The sequence below is a fragment of the Rutidosis leptorrhynchoides genome, chromosome 5 (genome assembly GCF_046630445.1).
Source record: "Rutidosis leptorrhynchoides isolate AG116_Rl617_1_P2 chromosome 5, CSIRO_AGI_Rlap_v1, whole genome shotgun sequence".
In the NCBI taxonomy this organism is placed as follows: domain Eukaryota; kingdom Viridiplantae; phylum Streptophyta; class Magnoliopsida; order Asterales; family Asteraceae; genus Rutidosis; species Rutidosis leptorrhynchoides.
Genome location: NC_092337.1, coordinates 156,493,752 through 156,519,983, shown reverse-complemented (window position 1 = coordinate 156,519,983; position 26,232 = coordinate 156,493,752). Strand labels below are relative to the sequence as shown.

Genomic DNA, 26,232 nt, shown 5'->3' with positions numbered 1-26,232 from the left:
CGTTCATTTAACCGGACACGGGAATGGATTAATAGCCACTAGAATAATTAAAACAGGGGTGAAATTACATTCAAGGGTAATTGGTGTAATTGTTAACAAAGTAAGTAAAACCTTGGTTTACACGCAGTCGATAACCTGGTGTATTCATTAAACAAAGTATTAAAACCTTGTTACAATTCGAATCCCCAATTAGTTGGAATATTTATCTTCGGGTATAATAATAATTTGACAAGGACACTTGCAATTTATATTTATGACTGATGGACTGTTATGGACAAAAACCAGACGGACATATTGAATAATTCAGGACAAAGGACAATTAACCCATGGGCATAAAACTAAAATCAACACGTCAAACATCATGATTACGGAAGTTTAAATAAGCATAATTCTTTTATTTCATATTTAATTTCCTTTATTTTATATTTAATTGCACTTCTAATTATCGCACTTTTATTTTATCGCACTTTTAATTATCGTACTTTTTAATTATCGCAATTTAATTTTATCGCATTTTTATTATTCGCAATTTCATTATCGTTATTTACTTTACGCTTTAATTTAAAGTCTTGTATTTATTTTATATTTTACATTAGGTTTTAACTGCGACTAAAGTTTTAAAATCGACAAACCGGTCATTAAACGGTAAAAACCCCCCTTTATAATAATAATATTACCTATATATATATTTGTATTTTTATAAAAGTTAACTAATATAGCGTTGAGCTTTGTTTAAAGATTTCCCTGTGGAACGAACCGGACTTACTAAAAACTACACTACTGTACGATTAGGTACACTGCCTATAAGTGTTGTAGCAAGGTTTAAGTATATCCATTCTATAAATAAATAAATATCTTGTGTAAAATTGTATCGTATTTAATAGTTTTTCCTAGTAAAATAATAACTATTTTATATACACCTCGCACTTCATCAAGTATTTTTGGCGCCGCTGCCGGGGAACATCTTAAAAGCCGGAAGCGCAACGCTAATAAAAAAAAAAAACACAAGATTTTTAGTTACTTTTATTAAAAATTTGCTTTTGTAGAAATACGTTTTAATTATTCAAAAATATAAAAAAACAAAAATATAAGCATTTTTAAGATTTTGTTAAATATTTAAGTTTTATAAGTTTCTTTATTTTTATTTTAGTTTATAAAAATATAAGTTTTAATTTTAATATCTTTTATTTAATTAAAAAAACAGAAAACAAAATAAAAAGAAAAAAAAAAATAAAAAGAAAAACGCGTAAAAAAACAAAGCTGTCAACTGAATTCCTGAACCCCGCGACTTGCGGGGTTTTCCTCTTTATTTGCCGCGACTCGCGGAGACCCTCTGACACACGGACAAAAACCCTAATCACGGGTTATTTTTAATTATTATTATTATTAAAACCTAAATATTATTATTATTATTAATTTTAGTTTTATTTTTACTTTTTACTTTATATTTATGTATTTAGTATTAATTAAGTTTTTATTAAATTGTAAAATTAATAGTTTAGTAAAATAAATAATATAAAATAATATTTTTATAAAAATTGTACTTTTTACAATTTTTTGTATATTTTTATATTTTGTACCTTTTTAATCGTTGTAGCGTAACTTTTGTATTTTTAGCTCATATTTAATTTTAAACTTAGTTTTAGCTATAGTTATTTTTACTCCTAGATTTTTAGGCTTTGCCGTAGAATTCCTTAAGTGCTTTTTCTTTAGACTAAGATTTAGGTGCTTTAGAATTTTGCGACGCCTTTTTAAGTTTTAGTTTTTTTTTTTTTTTTTTTTTTTTTTTTTTTAGTTATTTCCATTTGGAATTTAGTTTTTCCTTGTAAGCTTTAATATTTTTAGACCTTTTACTATGTATCAATTATCATTCCAATTAGTAATTTCAATTTGCGATTATAATTTTAAGTTAGTTGTAGTAATAAGGTTAAATTAGTTAAGTATTTTTAAGTTTTTATAAGTTTCTTTTATTTTTCCGTCGTCCTTTATTTTTCAACCATTTTTTTTTTTTTCTCGACCTTTTGCGACGAACTCTTTGTCTTTCTTATTTCTCGCCATTCTAGTTTTTAGGACTTAGAATTTTATTCTACTTCTTATCTAAATTTCTTAAAATTACGAAAATTTATTTTGAGTGGTTAAATTAATAGACATCAAAATTTTCTGGTTCGTAGTAATAGTTGGATTTGTACGTGGACCGGGTTATTGGAGCCAAACAGTCCTCAATTATATTGAGACCAAACGAATCCTGCCCCTCTGCTGCATCTTTTGGCTATTCGAAACGTGGGCAAAATCAGAAAAGTCTATTAATTGGATAACTTATTATAATTTTTCTTTCCTTTTTAAAACTAATAAGATATTCAGTGAATGCACCGAGCAAGACGTTCACCACCTTTTGTACGTTCACCACCTGTAACTCGATCAAGACATCGTTTAACAAATATAACCGCCGTTGATTTTTCTTTAGAATCGTCATCCAGTCGACCAAGTACTTCAGTTCAAAATACCGATAATCCATTTTTTGAACCCGACCTCACAATTGAGAATCCAGAAAATATTCAGGAACGGTTCATAGATCCTGAACCATTAAACTTTCCTCCGGAACCACCAATCATTCAAACAGAGATTGTTGAGGAACGAACTATTAAATCAGAATCATCTAGTGATACCGATTCAACAAATTCAATTATGGAGAATCTGGAACCTTTAAGTATGGAAGACCGAATGAGAGCTAAACGCACTGGCCAAGGTCACGCAATTACTCATCCAGACATTAATGCGCCAGATTATGAAATCAAAGGACAAATTCTACACATGGTGACTAATCAATGCCAATTTAGTGGTGCGCCGAAGGAAGATCCAAATGAACATCTACGTACCTTTAATAGGATCTGCACACTATTTAAAATCCGAGAAGTGGAGGATGAACAGATATATCTCATGTTATTTCCCTGGACTTTAAAGGGAGAAGCCAAAGATTGGTTGGAATCGTTACCTGAAGGGGCGATTGATACATGGGATGTTTTAGTTGACAAATTTCTTAAACAATTCTTTCCTGCATCTAAAGCCGTAAGACTTCAAGCAGAAATTGTTACGTTCACACAGAAGCCAAATGAAACTCTATATGAGGCGTGGACAAGATATGGAAAGTTGTTAAGAGGATGTCCGCAACATGGTTTAGACACCTGTCAAATAGTACAAATATTCTACCAAGGATGCGACATCACTACAAGGAAAGACATAGATATAGCAGCTGGTGGTTCGATTATGAAGAAAACCGAAACTGATGCTTACAAAATTATTGATAACACTGCTTCCCACTCACATGAGTGGCACCAAGAAAAAGATATCATTAGATCATCTAAAGCAGCTAGAGCCGATTCTAGCCATGACTTAGATTCCATTTCGGCAAAGATAGATGCTTTCGAGAGACGAATGGAAAAGATGACTAAAGATATTCATGCTATACGAATTAGTTGTGAGCAGTGTGGAGGACCACATTTGACAAAAGATTGTCTCAATATTGAATTAACAATGGAACAAAGAGAGAATATTTCATACATAAACCAAAGGCCTGGAAATAATTATCAGAATAATTATCAACCGCCAAGACCGATTTACAATCAAAACCAGAATTATAACCGAAATATTCCATACAACAACCAACAAGGTCCTAGCAATCAACAAGTATCCAATAATACTTACAATCAGCAAAGACCTAATTTTCAAAACAAACCACCACAACAAACCGATGATAAAAAGCCGAATTTAGAAGATATGATGACGAAGCTAGTTGAAACTCAAACGCAGTTTTTCACATCTCAAAAACAAACAAATGAACAAAATGCTCAAGCATTTAGAAATCAACAAGCTTCTATTCAAAATCTAGAACAAGAAGTAAGTAACCTAGCAAGGTTAATAGGTGAAAGAAAACCGGGAAGTTTACCAAGCAATACAAATGCTAACCCCCGGAATGAAACAGCTAAAGCTATTACCACAAGAAGTGGTACAACACTTAAACCACCTGAAATACCTGTAACTTCTGATGAAACTATTCTTACTACACAAGAACCACAACCTGATCAAGATAAGGAAAAAGAACCGGTAGTTGAAAAGGTTAATGAAGATAACACAGTTAAGGATAAACCTTATGTTAAACCATACCAACCACCACTTCCTTATCCGAGTAAAATGAAGAAGGAAAAACTTGAAGCCGAGCAATCCAAATTCTTGGATATGTTTAAACAGATAAATGTAAATCTTCCTTTCATTGATGTGATTTCAGGAATGCCAAGATATGCTAAATTCTTGAAAGATCTAATCACGAATAGAAAGAAAATGGAAGAACTCTCGGCTGTTACTATGAATGCTAATTGTTCAGCAGTGCTGTTGAATAAGATACCAGAAAAACTATCTGATCCAGGAAGTTTCACAATTCCATGTTTTCTGGGTAGTCTTAGTTCAATAGAAGCATTGGCTGATTTAGGTGCTAGTATAAATCTAATGTCGTATTCACTATACGCTAAACTAGACCTTGGAGAATTGAAACCAACCAGAATAAGCATACAACTAGCCGATCGATCAATAAAATATCCTAGAGGGATAATGGAGAACATGCTAGTTAAAGTTGGTACTTTAGTATTTCCAGTAGATTTTGTTGTTTTAGACATGGAAGAAGATTCTCAAGTTCCTCTCATATTAGGAAGACCATTCTTAAACACGGCTAAAGCAATGATAGACGTGTTCGGTAAGAAACTGACCCTAAGTATAGAGGATGAAAGTGTTACCTTTTCAGTGGATAGAGCCATGCAACAACCACAATCTGCAGATGATACATGTTATTATATTCAAACTATAGATGCACATGCAGAATTATTAGAAGAATTTCCAGAATTACAAGGAACAGGAGAATGTTCTTTAGGAGAAAGTAATGAACCAATTGATGAAGCTGAAATGTTAGCTACACTTATAGCTAATGGATATGAACCAACAACAGAAGAAATTCAAATGCTAAAAGAAGAAGACAGATATCGATATAAATCATCGATAGAAGAACCTCCGAAATTAGAGTTAAAGCCACTTCCAAACCATTTGGAATACGCTTATTTACATGGTGAATCTGAATTACCTGTAATAATATCGTCTTCTCTTACTGAAAATGAGAAATCACAACTCATTTCTGTGTTGAAAGCTCATAAACCAGCCATTGCATGGAAGATTCATGATATTAAAGGAATAAGTCCTTCGTATTGCACACATAAAATCCTTATGGAAGAAGGTCATAAAACGTATGTGCAACGCCAACGAAGACTAAATCCTAATATGCAAGATGTAGTTAAGAAAGAGATTATTAAACTGCTAGATGCAGGTTTGATATATCCAATTTCTGATAGTCCATGGGTAAGCCCAGTTCAATGCGTACCTAAGAAGGGTGGCATGACTGTCATCACAAATGAGAAAAATGAGCTTATTCCTACTAGGACTGTAACAGGATGGCGTGTATGTATTGATTATAGAAAATTAAATGACGCCACCAGAAAAGATCACTTTCCCTTACCTTTCATAGATCAAATGTTGGAAAGATTAGCCGGAAATAGTTACTATTGTTTTCTAGATGGATTTTCCGGATATTTTCAAATTCCAATAGCACCCGAAGATCAAGAGAAAACCACATTCACGTGCCCTTATGGTACTTTTGCTTACAAAAGAATGCCATTTGGACTTTGCAACGCCCCTGCAACCTTTCAAAGGTGTATGATGGCGATTTTTCATGACATGATAGAAGAATGCATGGAAGTATTCATGGATGACTTTTCAGTCTTCGGTGATACATTTAAATCATGTCTAGTTAATCTGGAACGAATGCTAATTAGATGCGAAAAATCAAATCTAGTACTTAATTGGGAGAAATGCCATTTCATGGTTAAAGAAGGCATCGTTCTTGGACATAAAATTTCAAAAGAAGGAATTGAAGTGGATAGAGCTAAAGTAGATGTAATTGCTAAACTTCCACATCCCACCAATGTTAGAGGAGTTAGGAGTTTTCTAGGGCATGCCGGTTTTTACCGACGTTTCATAAAAGATTTTTCTAAAATTGCCACTCCTATGAATAAACTCCTAGAAAAAGATGCGCCATTCATCTTTTCAGATGAATGTATCAAATCTTTTAATATTCTTAAAGAAAAACTCACTAATGCACCGATCATGATAACACCAAATTGGAATCTACCATTTGAACTAATGTGCGATGCAAGTGATTTTGCAATGGGAGCCGTTTTAGGACAAAGGATTGAAAAACGATTTCAACCTATATATTATGCTAGTAAGACATTACAAGGAGCACAAACGAACTATACAACTACTGAAAAAGAACTCCTTGCTATTGTCTTTGCTTTTGACAAATTTCGATCATATCTCGTTCTAGCAAAAACGGTGGTCTATACCGACCATTCTGCTCTTAGATACCTATTTTCAAAACAAGATGCTAAACCAAGATTAATCCGTTGGATCTTACTCTTACAAGAGTTTGATATTGAAATCCGAGATAAAAAAGGAGCAGAAAATCTCGCCGCTGATCATCTTTCTCGTCTTGAAAATCCCGAATTAGAAGTTCTGAATGAATCGGCCATACAAGACAACTTTCCTGATGAATATCTATTGAAGATAGATTATAAAGAAATCCCATGGTTTGCAGACTATGCAAACTACTTAGTTTGTGGATTCCTTGAAAAAGGATTATCGTACCAAAGACGAAAGAAATTCTTCAGTGATATAAAACACTATTTCTGGGAAGATCCACATCTGTTTAAAAGTTGTCCCGATGGAATAATACGCCGATGTGTATTTGGAGATGAAGCTAGTAAAATTTTAAACCATTGTCACACAGGACCAACAGGAGGGCATTATGGGCCTCAACTAACAGCAAGAAAAGTTTATGAAGCTGGATTCTATTGGCCTACAATTTACAAAGACGCACACCTTCTTTGCAAATCCTGTGATGCATGTCAAAGGACCGGAAGAATAAGTCAACGTGATGAAATGCCACAAAATGTCATCCAAGTATGTGAAGTATTTGACATTTGGGGTATTGACTTTATGGGTCCATTTCCAAAATCTCATAATAATCTATATATACTCGTAGCCATTGATTATGTATCTAAATGGGCGGAAGCACAAGCTCTCCCAACTAACGATGCACGAGTTGTAGTCAACTTTTTAAAACGTCTTTTTGCAAGGTTTGGAACACCGAAAGCTTTAATAAGTGATCGGGGTACTCATTTCTGTAATAATCAACTTGAGAAAGTTCTTAAAAGATATGGAGTAACTCATAAAATCTCCACCGCATATCATCCACAAACAAGTGGACAAGTTGAAAATACAAACCGAGCTTTAAAACGTATTCTAGAGAAAACCGTAGGATCAAATCCGAAGGAATGGACCATTAAATTGGAGGATGCACTCTGGGCTTTTAGAACAGCCTACAAAACTCCAATTGGAACCACACCTTTTAGACTTGTGTATGGAAAAGCATGTCATCTTCCAGTAGAAATTGAACACAAAGCATTTTGGGCTTTGAAGACATGTAATCTTGATTTACATGAAGCTGGACGTCTACGATTAAGTCAACTAAACGAATTAGAAGAATTAAGACATGAAGCATACGAGAATTCGTTAATCTATAAAGAAAGAACGAAGAAATGGCATGATAAAAGAATCAGAAGTTCAAAAGAATTTAAAGAAGGAGACAGAGTTCTTCTTTTCAATTCACGATTCAAGCTATTTCCTGGAAAATTGAAATCAAGATGGTCTGGACCATTCATAGTCAAAAGAGTTTTCCCATACGGAACGATAGAATTAATAAATTCAAATGGGATTGAATTTAAAGTTAATGGTCACAGAGTTAAACATTACATACATAGTCCGATGGAAGTCGACAACGAAGTTAATCACAATTTCGACACGACAGCTAACTAAGTGTGGGGAGAATCAAGTCTTTAAAGGATAATATGTATTTCTGTTAGAGTTAGATTGTCTGTTTTCGTGTAGTTCTCGAAAATGGAACACGTATGGTCTTTCCCTAGCAGACCCTAAAGAACTAGTCTTCTCCCCCCATTCTGAATTTTTATTTTTTTTAGGTTTTTACGAAATGAAGACTGCCTGTGAACTAAACCATGGTCTAATGCTACACGCTTTGATCACTAAACGTAATAATGACATACTCCCGAGTGAAATAGTATCAGTAATCAGAGAAAGAATGGACGGAGTTAGAAAAGGATCCAGATGCGAAGATAATAAGTTACAATTTGGTAAAGGAAAATCAAAATCCGCAGCGAAAAGAAGAGCACGACACCTAGAAAAATGTCACAAATGCGGAAAATGGTCACATGGAGGTAAATGTTCAAATAATCAAACTTATTCAAATACCGAATTTGTTACTTTATGCAGAGACGGACCGTTCATATGTTTAGAGGAAAAGACAATGAATGCTCGAGGTTACGCCTATGCAGCCATGGAAAACCAATTAAACCGACTATCTTATGAATATAATAGATCATATAACTAAGAAATCTATTTCACAGGTATGTCTGTACAGTTTTTATTTTTATTTTTATTTTTAACCTTTTGATAATAAACGCTAATTTGTTCGCTAAAAAGTATTAAATTGGTATTAAATAAAATTAGGTTTGGCGACCGAAATTATTGATATCATTCAAAAATTTATTACATCACTGCGAAATTTAACGTTTATTCTTAAGGTATAAATATCTTTAAACAATCAACCCAAAATATTTCAAAAATTCGTCATGAGTTAAATTAGGTCTTGGAACCGAAATTACTTTACCGAAAAGAGGGGCGCATATTTTTGATAATATTTGATTGATTAAAGTGGGATAAAAAGACAAAAAGATTTTTAATTTTATTATGTTTTTAATCTTAATATTTAAATCTTAAATTAATATTGTTAACTTTGTAAAAACAATATATTTAAAATTGTAAATATTTGAAAAATTAATATAAGTTTGATATGAATTTATAAATTTTTAAATTAAGTTTGGTGTGAATTTTTAATTATTTTTAAAATATGAAATTTTAATTTTATGCATTTCAAATTTTGAGTTTGGTGTGAATTTTTAATTTTTAATTTTGAATTTTATATTTAAGTTGTGTGAATTTAAAAACAAAAATTTACTTTATCTCATTAAGTTAAGAATATGATTTTTAAAATTCGTCGTAAGTTGAAGACTAGGTCTTTGAACCGAAATTGCTTTACCCGAGGGAGGGACGAGAACTTTTATTATCATTATTTTTAATCTTATTGATTTAAAGTATGCCAAAAACATTAAAAAAATCCAAAAATCTAGCTTTTAAAACAATCGCTACAAAAAGACAAATTTTAAAATTTTGTCGAGGGACAGACTAGGACATCGATCCGAAACGACCTCGTCCTAAATAACAAGGGAATCAAAATTTTAAAATTAATTTCTTAATTGTTTTATAAAGTTAAAGATTATAAAAAAAAAAAAAAAAAAAAAAAAAAAAAGGGTAAACTCCGCGACTCGCGGAGTTTGCAGTACAAACCTCCGCGACTCGCGGAGGGACCAAAACACAGAAAAAAAAAATAAAACAGCTGCACGATCAGTTTACCTCCCCCACACAAAAACACCCAAATACAGCTCGAAAAAGAACCCGAAAATACACCCAAAAACACTCCAAAAATCTCAATTTTTAACCGTTAATCACCAAATTTTTTGCTAAAATCATGTTGAGAAGAATGATATCTAGGAACTACTCAAGAAAAACGGTAAATTTCTACACCTAAACACCATTTAATTCGAATTTTAGTGTTCTTGAGCTAATTTTTACCCAATTTGATTTTGATGCTTTTTAGTGTAATTAGACTTAAATTGTTTATGTATTATGCTTGTATAACCTAGATTGATGCTGTTTAACATGATTAGAAGCCTTAAACTTCAAATTTTGAATAATCTAGGGTTTGTGTTCTTGAGCAATTTGGGGCTTTTTGATATAAACAGGTTATGGCCGATTTTTGTCATGAATTATTGCTAAATTGAGTAGTGTAACATGTCTAGGTAGTTAAAAGATCCAAACTTTGAGCCTAAACATGATTTTGAGAATTAAAGTGGACTTTTTCAAGTCCAAAATTCATGAACTTGATTTTTGAAAGATAATGCCATTTGAGACTTGTTTATTTGCTAGTAATGATTATTTTGACATGTTATTTGAGTTGAATGCTTATGAACTTGGCGAAAATTTTCGTATATGCTTATTTGAAAAAGTGTAGATTTGATAAAAATGTGAAAATGAGCTTAAGTTTGATATAAATTGATAATGTCATTGTAATTATTTTGATTGATGATTTTGCTGACACTAATGCATATTTGGATGCACAAAATTTGTGTTTGATGTGTTTTGCAGAATGAAAGGGGTGAATCTTCATCCCAAGCCCGTCATGCTCCTGCTGAGAACTTGGAACAACAAGAGGTAGATAACTACTACAAGCAGGATGTACCTCATCCAGTCATGACCTTTTCAGATATGCACTTGGAACAGTTGCACCCGAACCTGCGATTTGACAGACTTTGGATAGATTATCCAAAATATCAACGGGGTTTGCATACTCTTCATTCCAAGGTTGTTGAGGTACCGAGGGTCATAGAATGGGGACCCTTGGAAGCTGTAGAATTGGCCGGGCCAATTAGGGAATTACTGGTACAGAGGTATGGTAATTCTTATTTTAATGACTGGATATGTTTATTCACCATACGCAGACCTGTATATAAAGTATGGTGTGAAGAGTTGTTATGTAGTATAGAGTTGAATGATCGGGTAGCTAGTTTAACCGATCGTTCTTTTATTAGATTTTTGTTAGGCGGTTCGATGCGCCACATGTCTTTACTGGACATGGCTCAGGCTTTACGTATATATACGCCTGAGGAATTAGCGTCTGCCGATTGTAGAGGATTGATACTAAACGGTAGGAAAATAGATGAGAATTTTGATACACACGGTGTGTGGAGTCAAATGACAAGCCACCACCGTTTCAAAGGGGGAAACTACTCTTATTTGGATATAGATAGAGCCGAATTAAGAGTAATACATAGGTTTTTAGCTAATTCGATTACACAAAGGGGTAAAAACAAAGAAAAGGTAAATGAACAAGATTTGTTTTACCATATGTGTATTCGAGACCCACACAGCGCTGTAAGTATACCATATTGTGTGGGTTATTATTTATCAGCTATGGTTCGAGGGATGCGTCCACATAGCATAATAGGAGGTGGTATTTTTATTACTTTGATTGGTGAATATCTAGGTGTGGATATAAGTCGGGGGGGATTATTAGTAGAAGAGCCGGAACCCCGCGACACTATAGGTTTAAATGTATACCATGGTGCGAAAGTGTTGGAGCGGCGAAATAACGCCGCAGTACGATACAATGGTAGACATCCACAGGTAGAGAGAAACCAGGAACAAGGTAATGTAGGAGGGGGGAATGAGATGCAAGAAATGCATAGGTTTATAGCTTCTCAGGAATACGAAAATGCTAGACAGAGAGCATTTGAAGATTGGCAAGTTCATCAGAACCAGATCATAGCGCATTGCCAACATATAGGTAGAAACTATATTCCTACTCCGAAACCCGTCTTCCCTCCTTGGTCGATAGAGATGCAGCCACCATATCCTACGTATGACCCTGCCGAAGCATTCTATAACACTTATGGTTATGCGTGGAACCCCTATTGGTACCAATATCATCCTTAGTTTACTTATTTTGTTTTATTATTTTGTAATTTGTAATTATTGATATGTTTAATACTTTTGTTAATATTGTAATCATTTTTATAATTATCTAACTTTTATTCTTAGATTTTAATAATTTTTGAATGTGGGGTAATATACCAAACTTCAAAAATATGTATATATGTTTGCAATTTATCTTATGTACATAACAGGGTAAAACAACGCATTTTCAAAGACTGGCATTAAGTTCAGCAAAAGCAAGTAATTTTGACGACAATGATGCAAAATATATGTGAAATAACAACAAGACGGAATGAACAAATGACGTGCACCATTTATCATTCAGCAAACAAACGCCAATATATTTGGAAACTTTGGTAAAAATTTAATCATTTTCACACAAATCACCCTCAATAATTTAAATTGTTACTGATTTCTTGCAAATGAGGGCATTGCAAGATCTTAAGTGTGGGAAGGGATTAAATTCTTTCGGATTTTAAAAATTTTTATTAAACACTTGGTTACCATTAAAATACTAGTAAAGCAGTAGTTGTATTAGAATCTAGTGCTCTCTGATAAAAAAAGAACAGCACTAGTCTTATATACTGACTACCCAATTCTAGTAAAATTTTTCAATTAAATGAATTCAAATCATGTTTATACATATTTATGAACGATAAAACTAGGTTTTAACACCGAAATTATTGTTACCTCGGAAAGGACATAAATTGAGAAACAAACTAAAATGTTAAAATTCATTTAAAATGGAATAGAGGACGATAAAAAGAAAAATAAAAAGCCAAGTGTGGGAAAATTTACCAAGTTATTTTAAACATATGTCACATATATTTGTAACAAATAACTGAAAATACTTTTGCTTTGAACTAAACTAAACTGTTTTACCCGATGAAAGAAAAGAAGAGATGGATCTACACGATGAATCAATTCCATCATTAAAAGGAAGTAAAGTCTTCCGAAAAAGACACGCGCTTCTTGATTTAGGTCATGAAGTTGTCGTTCAGACCAGCTGTAGGTTGACGAAAAATCTAGAAAAGTCATCACTAAAATCAGCAGGAAATCCACGGACCTCAGCATTAAACAGGGTCGCCAAGTGGTCAGATTTATCCTAACCATGAGAAGGATTTATCTCGTACAATGGGGAGGCACCGTGCAAATTAGCTGGATAAGACTAATGAATCAGATCCCCAGAAAGGATAATCTCCTTAAAGATTAAAAATCAGCTTTTAAGACTGATATTACTCAATCCTAGAGATTGACCTTAAAGATTGAGAATTACAAACTCATGGAATTCAATGATATCTAAACTCGAGCTTAAACGAGAAAATATTTTGATCAAAATTATAAACCGATTTGTTTTCTGAAAACCCTATTTTCAATGCGTTCATTACCATTGAACGTAAAATCCTAGGAATTCACCTGGAATTCATTAGGTCACCTGAACCAAATCGGGTGTCAACCGTAAGAACGGTGGTTGCATAACATGGTCAAAGACAGGACCTTGTGCCAGACCGACAAATTATAAGGGTGAGCTTTACTATTGCTCCTACCAAGGATAGTAATTGCGTCCGACACGTTATAGACCATAATCAAAAGCATGTCACGGGACATTGCCTTAAACAGTTGCTTGTTCAACGCTTTCCTTTACAACCGGACGGTAGTTTGCCGAAAGGTAATATACGGAACAAGTAAACTGGACGTGTTGCTTTCCAAATACAAGGTTAGCAAGTGGGTGACACAAAACCGCAAGTTTTGAGCTAAAATTTTCAAATCTGAAACCCACCAAACCCACAAAAATATTTTGCAAACACCGGTAAAGGGTTATTCCGGAAAACTTATCTAGGGTAAAAAAAAAAAAAAAAAAAAAACTAGATTTAATTTTCAAAAGATCAAATGTTTTCATAAAGATCCAATTTCCTTAATGGATCTAAATTTTTATAGTCATGTGGGACTGTAAACCATATCGTTACTACCATTGTTTATACCGCCGTATAGAAATCACTGATGTACAAAGTGTGAAGAATAAAGAAGTGATTCTAGTATTTCAAGACAATATTGCTTGAGGACAAGCAACGCTCAAGTGTGGGAATATTTGATAATGCTAAAAACGAACATATATTTCATAGCATTATTCCTCAAGAAAGACAAGCTTTTAGTTGCAATTGTTCTATTTACAAGTGATATTCGTTTAAATAATAAAAGGTGAAGACAAAAGACAGATTCGACGATTTGAAGACGCAAACGACCAAAAAGCTCAAAAGAACAAAAGACAATCAAAAAGGTTCCAATTATTGATAAGAAACGTCTCAAAATCACAAGAGTACAAGATTCAAAACGCAAAGTACAAGATATTAAATTGTACGCGAGGACGTTCGAAAATCCGGAACCGGGACCAGAGTCAATTCTTAACGCTCGACGCAACGGACTAAAAATTACAAGTTAACTATATATATAAATATAATATAATATATAATTAATTATATTAATTATATATATATTATATATATATATTTAAAACCGTCGGCAGCAGGAAACTCCAAGGGTGTAAACTGTAAATACCTCTCCGCGACTCGCGGAGTTTTAAGGGTATTTGGCCGCGAGTCGCGGAGCCCCAAAAATCAAGTCTGGCTATAAATCAACCCGAATTCTGATCAAAATCATCATCATTTTTTTCTTCTCATTCATACGAAGTAATATATATTTATATTTATAATTTATATTTTAATTTTAATTATAATTCTAATAATAAGGGTATGTTAGCGAATGTTGTAAGGGTGTAAGTCGAAATTCTGTCCGTGTAACGCTACGCTATTTTTAATCATTGTAAGTTATGTTCAACCTTTTTATATTAATGTCTCGTAGCTAAGTTATTATTATGCTTATTTAAAACGAAGTAATCATGATGTTGGGCTAATTACTAAAATTGGGTAATTGGGCTTTGTACCATAATTGGGGTTTGGATAAAAGAACGACACTTGTGGAAACTAGGCTATGGGCTATTAATGGGCTTTATATTTGTTTAACTAAATGAAAGTTTGTTAATGTTAATATAAAGATTTACAATTGGGCGTCCCTATAAATTACCATATACACTCGATCGGACACGATGGGCGGGGTATTTATATGTACGAATAATCGTTCATTTAACCGGACACGGGAATGGATTAATAGCCACTAGAATAATTAAAACTGGGGTGAAATTACATTCAAGGGTAATTGGTGTAATTGTTAACAAAGTAAGTAAAACCTTGGTTTACACGCAGTCGATAACCTGGTGTATTCATTAAACAAAGTATTAAAACCTTGTTACAATTCGAATCCCCAATTAGTTGGAATATTTATCTTCGGGTATAATAATAATTTGACAAGGACACTTGCAATTTATATTTATGACTGATGGACTGTTATGGACAAAAACCAGACGGACATATTGAATAATCCAGGACAAAGGACAATTAACCCATGGGCATAAAACTAAAATCAACACGTCAAACATCATGATTACGGAAGTTTAAATAAGCATAATTCTTTTATTTCATATTTAATTTCCTTTATTTTATATTTAATTGCACTTCTAATTATCGCACTTTTATTTTATCGCACTTTTAATTATCGTACTTTTTAATTATCGCAATTTAATTTTATCGCATTTTTATTATTCGCAATTTCATTATCGTTATTTACTTTACGCTTTAATTTAAAGTCTTGTATTTATTTTATATTTTACATTAGGTTTTAACTGCGACTAAAGTTTTAAAATCGACAAACCGGTCATTAAACGGTAAAAACCCCCCTTTATAATAATAATATTACCTATATATATATTTGTATTTTTATAAAAGTTAACTAATATAGCGTTGAGCTTTGTTTAAAGATTTCCCTGTGGAACGAACCGGACTTACTAAAAACTACACTACTGTACGATTAGGTACACTGCCTATAAGTGTTGTAGCAAGGTTTAAGTATATCCATTCTATAAATAAATAAATATCTTGTGTAAAATTGTATCGTATTTAATAGTTTTTCCTAGTAAAATAATAACTATTTTATATACACCTCGCACTTCATCAAGGGGTGACACAGATAGTGTACTGATAGTGCTCCAAATGAACATATATTTAGGCGCAATATCGTTCCAATATGTAATATTTTTAGTTGTAATTGTTCTATTTTTAAGTTGTAATCGTTTAAATAAATAAATGCGAAGACGAAGCACGGAGATTAAAGAATTGAAGAAAAAGTGCCTCTAAAACTGGAAAAGGGTCCTTAAAGCCATAGTGCACTTAAAAGCGTCATAAAAAGTGAGTTAAAAGACTTGCGCGGATTTTGGGAGTTAAGGAAAATTATTTATTGTGCAAATTACAAGTTGCGAAACGTAAAGTACAAGATATTAAAGCGTACGAAAAGACGTTCGAAAATCCGGAACCGAGACATAAACCGAGCATCAACGCGCGAGTCAACGGTCCTAAAATTACGAGTCAACTATGCACAAGAATATAATATGATATATATAATTAATATAATTAATATAAATTATATATATTATATATATATTTAAATAAAACGTCGGCAAAATAGAAAACAAAAATATGTGAGCTGATCCAGCTGGCCATGCGATCCCATGGCCAGGATGCCCATATTTCATGCGATCGCATTGGCCATAAAGTCAGGCCAGGTGCTATAAATTGCAACGAATTCAGCGAGTTGTGTACACCATATTTTCTTTCTTCCTCTGTAAAGAAACATATATATTTATATTTATAATATTAAGTTTAAATTAAGTTTAATAATAATTGAGTTAATGTAAGAAATGTTTTAAAGTTTTGTAAGTCGAAACTCTGTCCGTGTAACGCTACGCGATTAATCACCACTGTAAGCTATGGTCTTCCTTTTTAAATTAATGTCTCGTAACTAAGTTATTATTATGCTTATTTGAGCCGAAGTAATCGTGATGTTGGACTAAATATTAAGACGGGGTTATTGGATTTTGTACCATAATTTGAGTTTGGACAAAAGACCGACACTTGTGAACATTGGACTATGGACTATTAATAGATGGGGGGTATTGTCTAAACGAATGACAATTCGTTGGAATCTGTCGAACCTATCTTCAAATTAGTTAATCTAATAATTATTAATTGATTATGCATGTCCTATTTAGTGACGTGTATACGACATCTTTTACAAATCATTTAATTTAATCAATTGGATTGGGTAATTTATTATTCATTATGGCCAAGTGAATATCATGGACTAATTATAACAGGGGTGGATTACATACAAGGGTAATTGGTGTAATTGTTAACAAAGTATTAAAACCTTGGATTATACGCAGTCGATAACCTGGTGTAATCATTAAACAAAGTATTAAAACCTTGTTACAGTTCGAATCCCTAATTAGTTGGAATATTTGACTTCGGGAATAAGGTTAATTTGACGAGCATTTTATAATTATGACCGATGAACTATTATGGACAAAAACCAGATAGGTTTCAAATAATTCAGGACAAAGGACAATTAACCCAGAGTAATAAATTAAAATCAAAACGTCAAACATCATGGTTACGGAAGTTTAAACAAGCATAATTGTTTTATTATATTTCTCATCGTAATTTTATTTACTGTCATTTTATTTATTGTCATTTTAATATTGTTATTTATTTTACGCACTTTAATTATCGTCATTTATTTTTACGCTTAAAATATATGAAATCGACAAACCGGTCATTAAACGGTAAAACCCCTTTTTTATATAATATTATTACTACTTATATATATATATATATATATATATATATATATATATATATATAGTTGTTTAAAATATAGTACGTAATCACCAGCTCCCTGTGGAACGAACCGGACTTACTAAAAACTACACTACTCTACGATTAGGTACACTGCCTATAAGTGTTGTAGCAAGGTATAGGTATATCCCAATCTAAATAAATAATAAAACTTGTGTAATTTGTATCATATTTCGTAGTAAAAATAATAGTATTTCGTATACCTCCGCTGCACTCATCATGTACTCCGAATCGGGGTTCGCGACTTCCCAATAGCAGAGCGAATAACTACGTTCTATTAGTTGGAAAAGCGATTGAGTTTAAAGCATAATCGGAAAGCATTTCAACAGCATACACAAACCATAATATTATTTCGGCATTATAACTGCTTACATCATAGCATACACTAAAGATAACTACTCGCTAATCATGGCAACAATATCACATAACATAACGATAGAAGACATTATATAAAGATAAGGGATAGAAGTACCAGTAGATTAAACGAGTTCCGAATACAAAAGTGAGAACTTCAAGACTCCAGACCACTCCTAATACAATCTTCGGCGTTCTTCTCCGGGTACTAGGTTTCCCGCACGGAGTCGAAGGCCTTGAGAATGTGACTAATATTGTACAAGAGAGAAAAAGAAGTGAATTGAAGTGTGTGTTGGAATGAATGACAATGACCCTTTAAATAAACAAGATTTTTGCCTGCATACGGCTGGCTGGCCGTTTGGCAGGCCGTTTTTGGAGGCCGTTTGCTAAGGCAAGCCGTTTATCAAGCCCGTTTGATCTGATGAGGTGATAGAATTGGGTTCTAACCCCTCGAACCAGGCTTTTGCATGAAGAGTTAAGGAATAGGGGAACAGATACAGACGAACTACATCATGTTCAACTCCGTTTTGCTTATATGAGTTGGATAAGGAGAGAAATCTATCTAAGTGAGAGTTGGGATCGTCAATTGGTAAGCCATGAAATAGACAGTGATTCTGAATGAGTTGTATGATGCTATGCTTAAGCACAAAAGACTAACCTCTGGATAGAGTATCGGTCCTCCTCGTCCTTCTAACGAGGGTTTGGTGATGTCAGCGAGAGTGATGCGTGCCGCCATCGTCGAACTATCGACAGGTAAGTGTGGATCTCGTCGGATAGGTACGATGTATGATATCGGATAGAAGAAAGGATGTGTCAGAAGAATTCTTAGCGGTCTAAGTAGGTTAAACCATCCTAAAGGTTCACTAATAAGTAAGTCCATTTTAAACTTTTTAATTAAACTAAATTAAGCTAATATTATCTAACCTAACTACGGTAAACTAGTAACTTCTGACAAAGCTAGTCTCAGTCAAAAGGGTCTCTTAAAAACTAACTAATCTAAACAGGATCCAAATCGTACTACCGATCCCCGGCAGCGGCGCCAAAAATTAACTACTCCTATGATATGCCCAAATTGGACGGTTTATTTATGCGGTATCGTTAGGTCCCAAAACGTCAATTCAGGATATCAACATAAGAAGCTGATTGTTTAATTTGTATATGTTGGGCCTAAATCTATTATTCCTTCTTATGGGTTAGCAAGGGCAAATATGACCTAGGGTCGTTCCTTAAGCGGTCGAATTTGAAACGGAGCTTATTTAGATAATTTAGTAATTAAGATTGGGTTTGTACACAATTTAGTATCCAAGACTAGTGGCCAGGTACACCTTGTGTGGAGAGGCAGGATCCTTTTGATCCCAATAAATTGGCGACTGTTCGGAAAATCCAACAACCAAGTCCAACCGGTTTATTCTAGACACCACTTTATCCGGAATATCAAATTGTGTAAAGGCAATAGTTGGGTTGATTTGATTTAAAATTATATTTAAAATATTAAAGCAATATAATTAAAATAAGCTAGCTAGCATGCAACAGCTAAGGATAGAGAAGACGTGTTTCACCATGATTTAAGATAATGTAGTGTCGGGATGATTGCGAGACACTCATTGGATAGATATACCTCAGTGTGAACACTAGATTCCCTTCTAAGCGATTTCCCGATTAGAATGTCACGAGGAACTAGGCTTTGAAGATTCTGATCGGATGGGCTATGCTCCACTCCCGACGCTTTATCCGGTTTAAGAATATGAGCGGCCCATCTTGGATGCAGTGCATACCTTGGGCACACGAATAAAGTAGCATAGCCATATATATAATATCCAACCTTTCTTAACACCTTAGTGTATCACCCAAGTGAGTGGTTGTGTTTCGAATCTCTTTCTGTCAATGGTTTGGTAAAATCTAAGGGTTTGTAGACAAATTAGAACATCTGATAGTTCTCAGTCATCCTTAAAGATTTATAAGCTTAGTTTGTATTGTAGTGCGTTAAATTCTCATTTATGATTTAAACCAGCCCTTACTTAAATCTACCCAATAAATCCCTTAGTTATCCACCATGTACTAGACTTATAGCGGTTCCATAGCTTCTAACCTTGACCATGCTCAAGTGGTCCTATAGTACATCAACACTGTACTGTACTATTGCAACAGTATTTCCTCGAGTCTTATACTCGTGACCAATGTCTTTTATATATATATATATATATATATATATATATATATATATATATATATATATATATATATATATATATATATATATATATATATATATAGGGGCACGATCCGTGGCTAAGCTTAAAACGAGTACAAACCGGATAAGCATATGTGGACTACAAAATATCATAAAAGTTCATTTTAGTTTAAAATGCATGGAAGGGTAAAAAAGTAATTTTAACAATTATAATTAATAAAAATTAATTATACAAAAGTTAACATTTTATGAACCACCTTCATCACCACCACCCACCACCATCAACCTCCACCACCACCACCCACCAAACACCACCCACCACCACCACCAACCACCACCAACCACCAACCACCAACCACCTACCACCTACCACCTACCCTTACCACCTACCACCCAACACCACCACCACCAACCACCACCCACCACCACAACCACCCACCACCACCACCCACCACAACCACCCACCACTACCAACACCAACTACCACCACCCACCCTCCACCTACCCACTATCACTACCCACCACCACCAACCACCACCACCCACCACTACTACCACCACCCACCACTACCCACCACCACCCACCAACACCCATCATCAACCACCACCCACCCATCGCCACCAACCACCACCACCACCAACAACAACAACGACCACCACAAACCACCACCAACCACACCACCATCAACTGCCATTACCATCCACCATCACCACCCACCACAACCACCACCAACCACCACCACTAACCACCACCATCCACCACCATCACCAACCACCACCACACACCACCAACCACCACCACAACCACCAACCACCACCCACCACCACCCCACACCACTAACCACCACCCACCACCACCAACCGCCACCACCACTAATCACCACCAACCACCACCACCAACCACCACCACCACCACCACCCACCACCACCCACCACCACCAACCTACACCACCAACCTCTACCACCTACCACCACCCCCATCACTAACCACCACTATCCACCACCACACACCACCACCACCAACCACCACCACCGACTACCACCTACCACCACCCACCACCACCATCAACCATCACCGACACCACCACCATCACCCACCACCACCACCTCCCACCATCACCAACTGCCACCACCTCCCACCACCACCCACTGCCACCACCACCCACCACCAACCACCACACACACCACCACCCACCAACCACCACACACACCACCACACACCACCACCCACCACCATTACCCACCACACACCACCACCACCACCAACCACCACCATACACCACCACCAACCACCACCACCACCACCACCCACCACCAACCACCACCATCAACCATCAACCATCACCATCACCACCAACCACCACTACCCACCACCACCAACCACCACCTCCCACCACCACCAACCGCCACTACTACTAACCACCACCACCCACTACCACCACCAACCCCCACCACCAACCACCACCACCACCACCCACCCATCGCCACCAACCACCACCACCAACAACAACAACAACGACCACCACAAACCACCACCAACCACACCACCACCCACCACCATCAACTGCCATTACCAACCACCACCACCACCCACCACCATCCACCACCACTAACCACCACCATCCACCACCACCACCAACCACCACCACCACACCACCAACCACCACCACAACCACCACCCACCACCCCACACCACTAACCACCACCCACCACCACCAACCGCCACCCACCACCAACCGCCACCACCACCACCAATCACCAACCACCACCCACCACCACCAACCTACACCACCAACCTCTACCACCTACCACCACCCCCCATCACTAACCACCACTATCCACCACCACACACCACCACCACCAACCACCACCACCGACTACCACCTACCACCACCCACCACCACCACCGACACCACCACCCACCACCCACCATCACCCACCACCACCACCTCCCACCATCACCAACTGCCACCACCTCCCACCATCACCAACTGCCACCACCTCCCACCACCACCAACCGCCACCACCACCCACTACCACCACCACCCACTACCACTACCAACCACCACCACCCACCTACCACCACCACCAACCACCAACCACCTACCACCACCCACCACCACCCACCACCATCACCCACCACACACCACCACCACCAACCACCACCACCCACCACCACCACCCACCACCAACCACCACCATCAACCATCAACCATCAACCATCACCAGCACCACCAACCACCACTACCCACCATCACCAACCACCACCTCCCACCACCACCAACCGCCACTACTACTAACCACCACCACCCACTACCACCACCAACCACCACCACCATCACCCACCACCTACCACGCACCACCACCACACACACCACCACCAACCACCACCACACACCACCACCACCCACCACCACCACCCATCACCACCACCACCCACTACCACCACCACCACTAACCACCCCCATCACCATCACCACCCACCACCACCAACAACTACCACCAACTACCGCCACCACCACCAACTGCCGCCACCACCAACCGCCACCACCACCAACCGCCACCACCAACCACCATCACCACCAACCGCCAAACCCACTAACCGCCACCAACCACCACTATCTACAACCTCCCACCACAACCAACCACCACAACTACCACCACCCACCACCACCACCACCCACCACCAACACTACCAATAACCCACCACCACATACCACCTCCACCAACCACCACCGCCACCCCCACCATCACCCAATACCCACCACCACCACCACCCACCATCACCAACCAACACCATCAATCAACACCACCAACCACCGCCACCCACCACCACGACCAGCACTCAACACCACAATCACCAACAACCACTACCACCAACCAAGCACCACCACCTACCACAACCACCACCACCACCACCAACCATCACAACCACCATCAACACTAACCACTACCCACCACCACCCACCAATCACCACCACCACTACCCCCACTCCCACCCCCACTACCCTCCACCACCACCATCACCCACCATCACCAACCAACACTATCAATCAACACCACCAACCACCGCTACCCACCACCACGACCAGCACTTAACACCACATTCACCAACAACCACCACCACCAACCACGTACCACCACCAACTACCACGTACCACCACCAACCATCACAACCACCACCAACACTAACCACCACCACCACTACCACCAACCACCACCCATCACAACCAACCACCACCACCACCAATCACTACCACCAACCACCACCACCTACCACCCGCCACCACCAACCACCAACCACCACCCACCACCAACCACCGCCACCCCCACCATCAACCACCATCAACCACCATCACCACCCACCATCTCCAACCACCACCATCAATCAACACCACCAACCACCGTCACCTATTACCACGACCACCACCCAACACCACCATCACCAACCACCACCACCAACCACGCACCATCACCCACCTCCAACAACCACCACCACCAACCATCACAACCCCCACCACCAACACCAACCACCACCACCACGAACCACCACCACCCATCTCAACCAACCACCAGCACCAACCACCACCACCAACCACCCTAACCACCACCAGCCATCAGAAAAACATTTATCGTTCATCGAAAAACATTTATCATTCATCAAACAACAATTATCATCAGAAAATTATCATTCATCGAAAAATATTTATCATTCATTAAACATTTATCATTCATTAAACATTTATCATTCATCGAAAAACGTTTATCATTCATCGAAAAACATTTATCATTCATCGAAAAATAATTATCATTCATCGAAAAATATTTATAATTCATCAAAACACATTTAACATTCTTGGGAAAACAATTATCATTCATCAAATAGTAATCATTTCATCAGAAAATTATCATTCATCAAACATTTATCATTCATTAGAAAGATTAAAAAGAAGGTGATGAATAATAAAAAAGAAAGTGATGAATGATAAAAAAACAAGATGTATAATAAAAAGTAGGTGATGAATGATTAAACACAAGATGAATGATAAAAAAAAAGATATAATGAATGATAAAAAGGAGGTGATCAATGATAAAAATGAGGTGATGAATGATGAAAAACAAGATGAATGATAAAAAGGATGTGATTAATGATAAAAATGAGGTGATGAATGATAAAAATAAGGCGATGAATGATAAAAAACAAGATGAATGAGAAAAACTGGGAGAAGAATGATTAAATTTTTTATTATTAATCAGAAAATTTTTATCATTCATCACCTCATTTTATATCATTCATCACTCACAGAGTTATCATTCATCTTGTTTTTAATCATTCATCACCTCCTATTGTCATTCATCACCTCATTTTATATCATTCATCACTCACAAAGTTGTAAATTTACCTTTTTAAAATATCAGAGAAAATAAAAAAAACAAATCTTCCTCTTTCTTAAACAAAGATAAAGTTTTCAAGTGCAATCTATTATCAGTAAAAGCTAACTGACCTATTTGTGCACTATGTACCAGTTCTTCCTTCAAGTGTAGATGCAACCAGCTGCCAATTAGCGTCACCGTACACTGGAATTTCAAAAAGTTTATATAATATTGATTGATTTTATAGAAAAGAATGGGGCATTCCGAGAATCAAACCCGGGACCTCTCGCATCAAAAGCATGAATCATACCATTAGAACAAATGCCCAGTAATCATACCATTATCATTCACTTAACTGTTGTCATTCATATTAAAAATAATTATTATTAATCAGAGAACAAATGTCATTCATCATAAAAGAGTTATCATTCATCATAATGTTAAAATTCATCAAAAACTTCTCATTTATCAAAAAACATTATCATTCATCAAGCACTTATCATTCATCAAAATACCCAATAATTGATAAAAATACCAAATGAATGATAAATGTACCCGATGAATGATAAAAGAACGTATACCCGATGAATGATAAAAATATCCAATGAATGATAAAAATATCCGATAAATGATAAAAATAACTGATGAATTATAAGCTAAGATGATAAAAAATATGAGTCTCAGTCACATTAATCATCAAATTCTATTTATGAACTAACAATTTTTGTATATTAATACTAACGAAAATGTATGTAATTTCAATTACGAATTATTTATTTTAGCATTCAATATTTTCAATCAGCAAACAATTCACTTCGATTAAATACAATATTTTCAACTTTTGAATTCACTTGTTAAACACTAGGAACAAACATATATTACACAATTCAACTGATTAAACAAGCATCCAATCCAATAACCTATTAAACCATAGAAATATCAATTGCAAAACTCGAACTATTAAAATCGGAAGATTAACAGAAAATAAATTAAAAGGACAAAAAGATGTACATTACTTCAGCAACTTTTCTTAATTTGAAATCATCTTCGTTGGTCCAGGTGAAGTCAACAGCTAGAGCACACATGGAGGATAGCGACTGGATAACATAATCGATGTAGCAACGGTTTCGAAATTAACTATGAAGATAACATAATCGTACAATTACAGCATCCTTATCTTCATTAATGTTCACCTCTGACCTCTATTAGTCGTCGGACCTCCGTTCACCGTTAGCGGCGGAACTGAAAACGAATTGGAGGAGATCAGATATGAACGAAAGAGAGATCAGCACAGATCCTCAATTCGTCCGTCGTTCTCCGGCAACAGTTTGCGGTAGTGGCGGTTACTGAAACGGCGGAGCGGTTGCGTAAGTTTTGGTGGTGTGTTGACGTGAATTGAAAGGGAATGTTTTACTTGCAGGTCTAAATATCTAAATATGAGGTTTTTTAAATTACCCTATCGTTGAAAAAAGACTAAAATGCCCTTCCGCCCAGAACTTGATTTCGTGGTTCAGAATTCTAAAATTATGAAATATGTGGTTCATATTCACTTATTCAGTTTGTACCTCATTTAGTACTTAGCTATGGATTAGTCCTAATATATATATATATATATATATATATATATATATATATATATATATATATATATATATATATATATATAAGGAGTTGCCGGGATTGCTACTTAAGTGTCTGTCTAGTTGTTTGGCTAGTTTGTTTTGTTTTG

General features: G+C 36.2%; 1 long non-coding RNA gene across 1 annotated transcript in view; it reads right to left on the bottom strand.

The window, feature by feature from the left end:
• The window catches only part of LOC139850614 (uncharacterized), a 31,328-nt gene extending 5,419 nt beyond the window's left edge, over window positions 1–25,909 (bottom strand). Inside the window, exons 1-2 of the long non-coding RNA XR_011760085.1 lie at window positions 25,515–25,909; window positions 24,635–24,707 (exon numbers count right to left, since the gene is read on the bottom strand). This is a non-coding gene — a long non-coding RNA (uncharacterized lncRNA). The remainder of the gene's footprint in view (window positions 1–24,634; window positions 24,708–25,514) is intronic.
• Window positions 25,910–26,232: the final 323 nt, after the last annotated feature.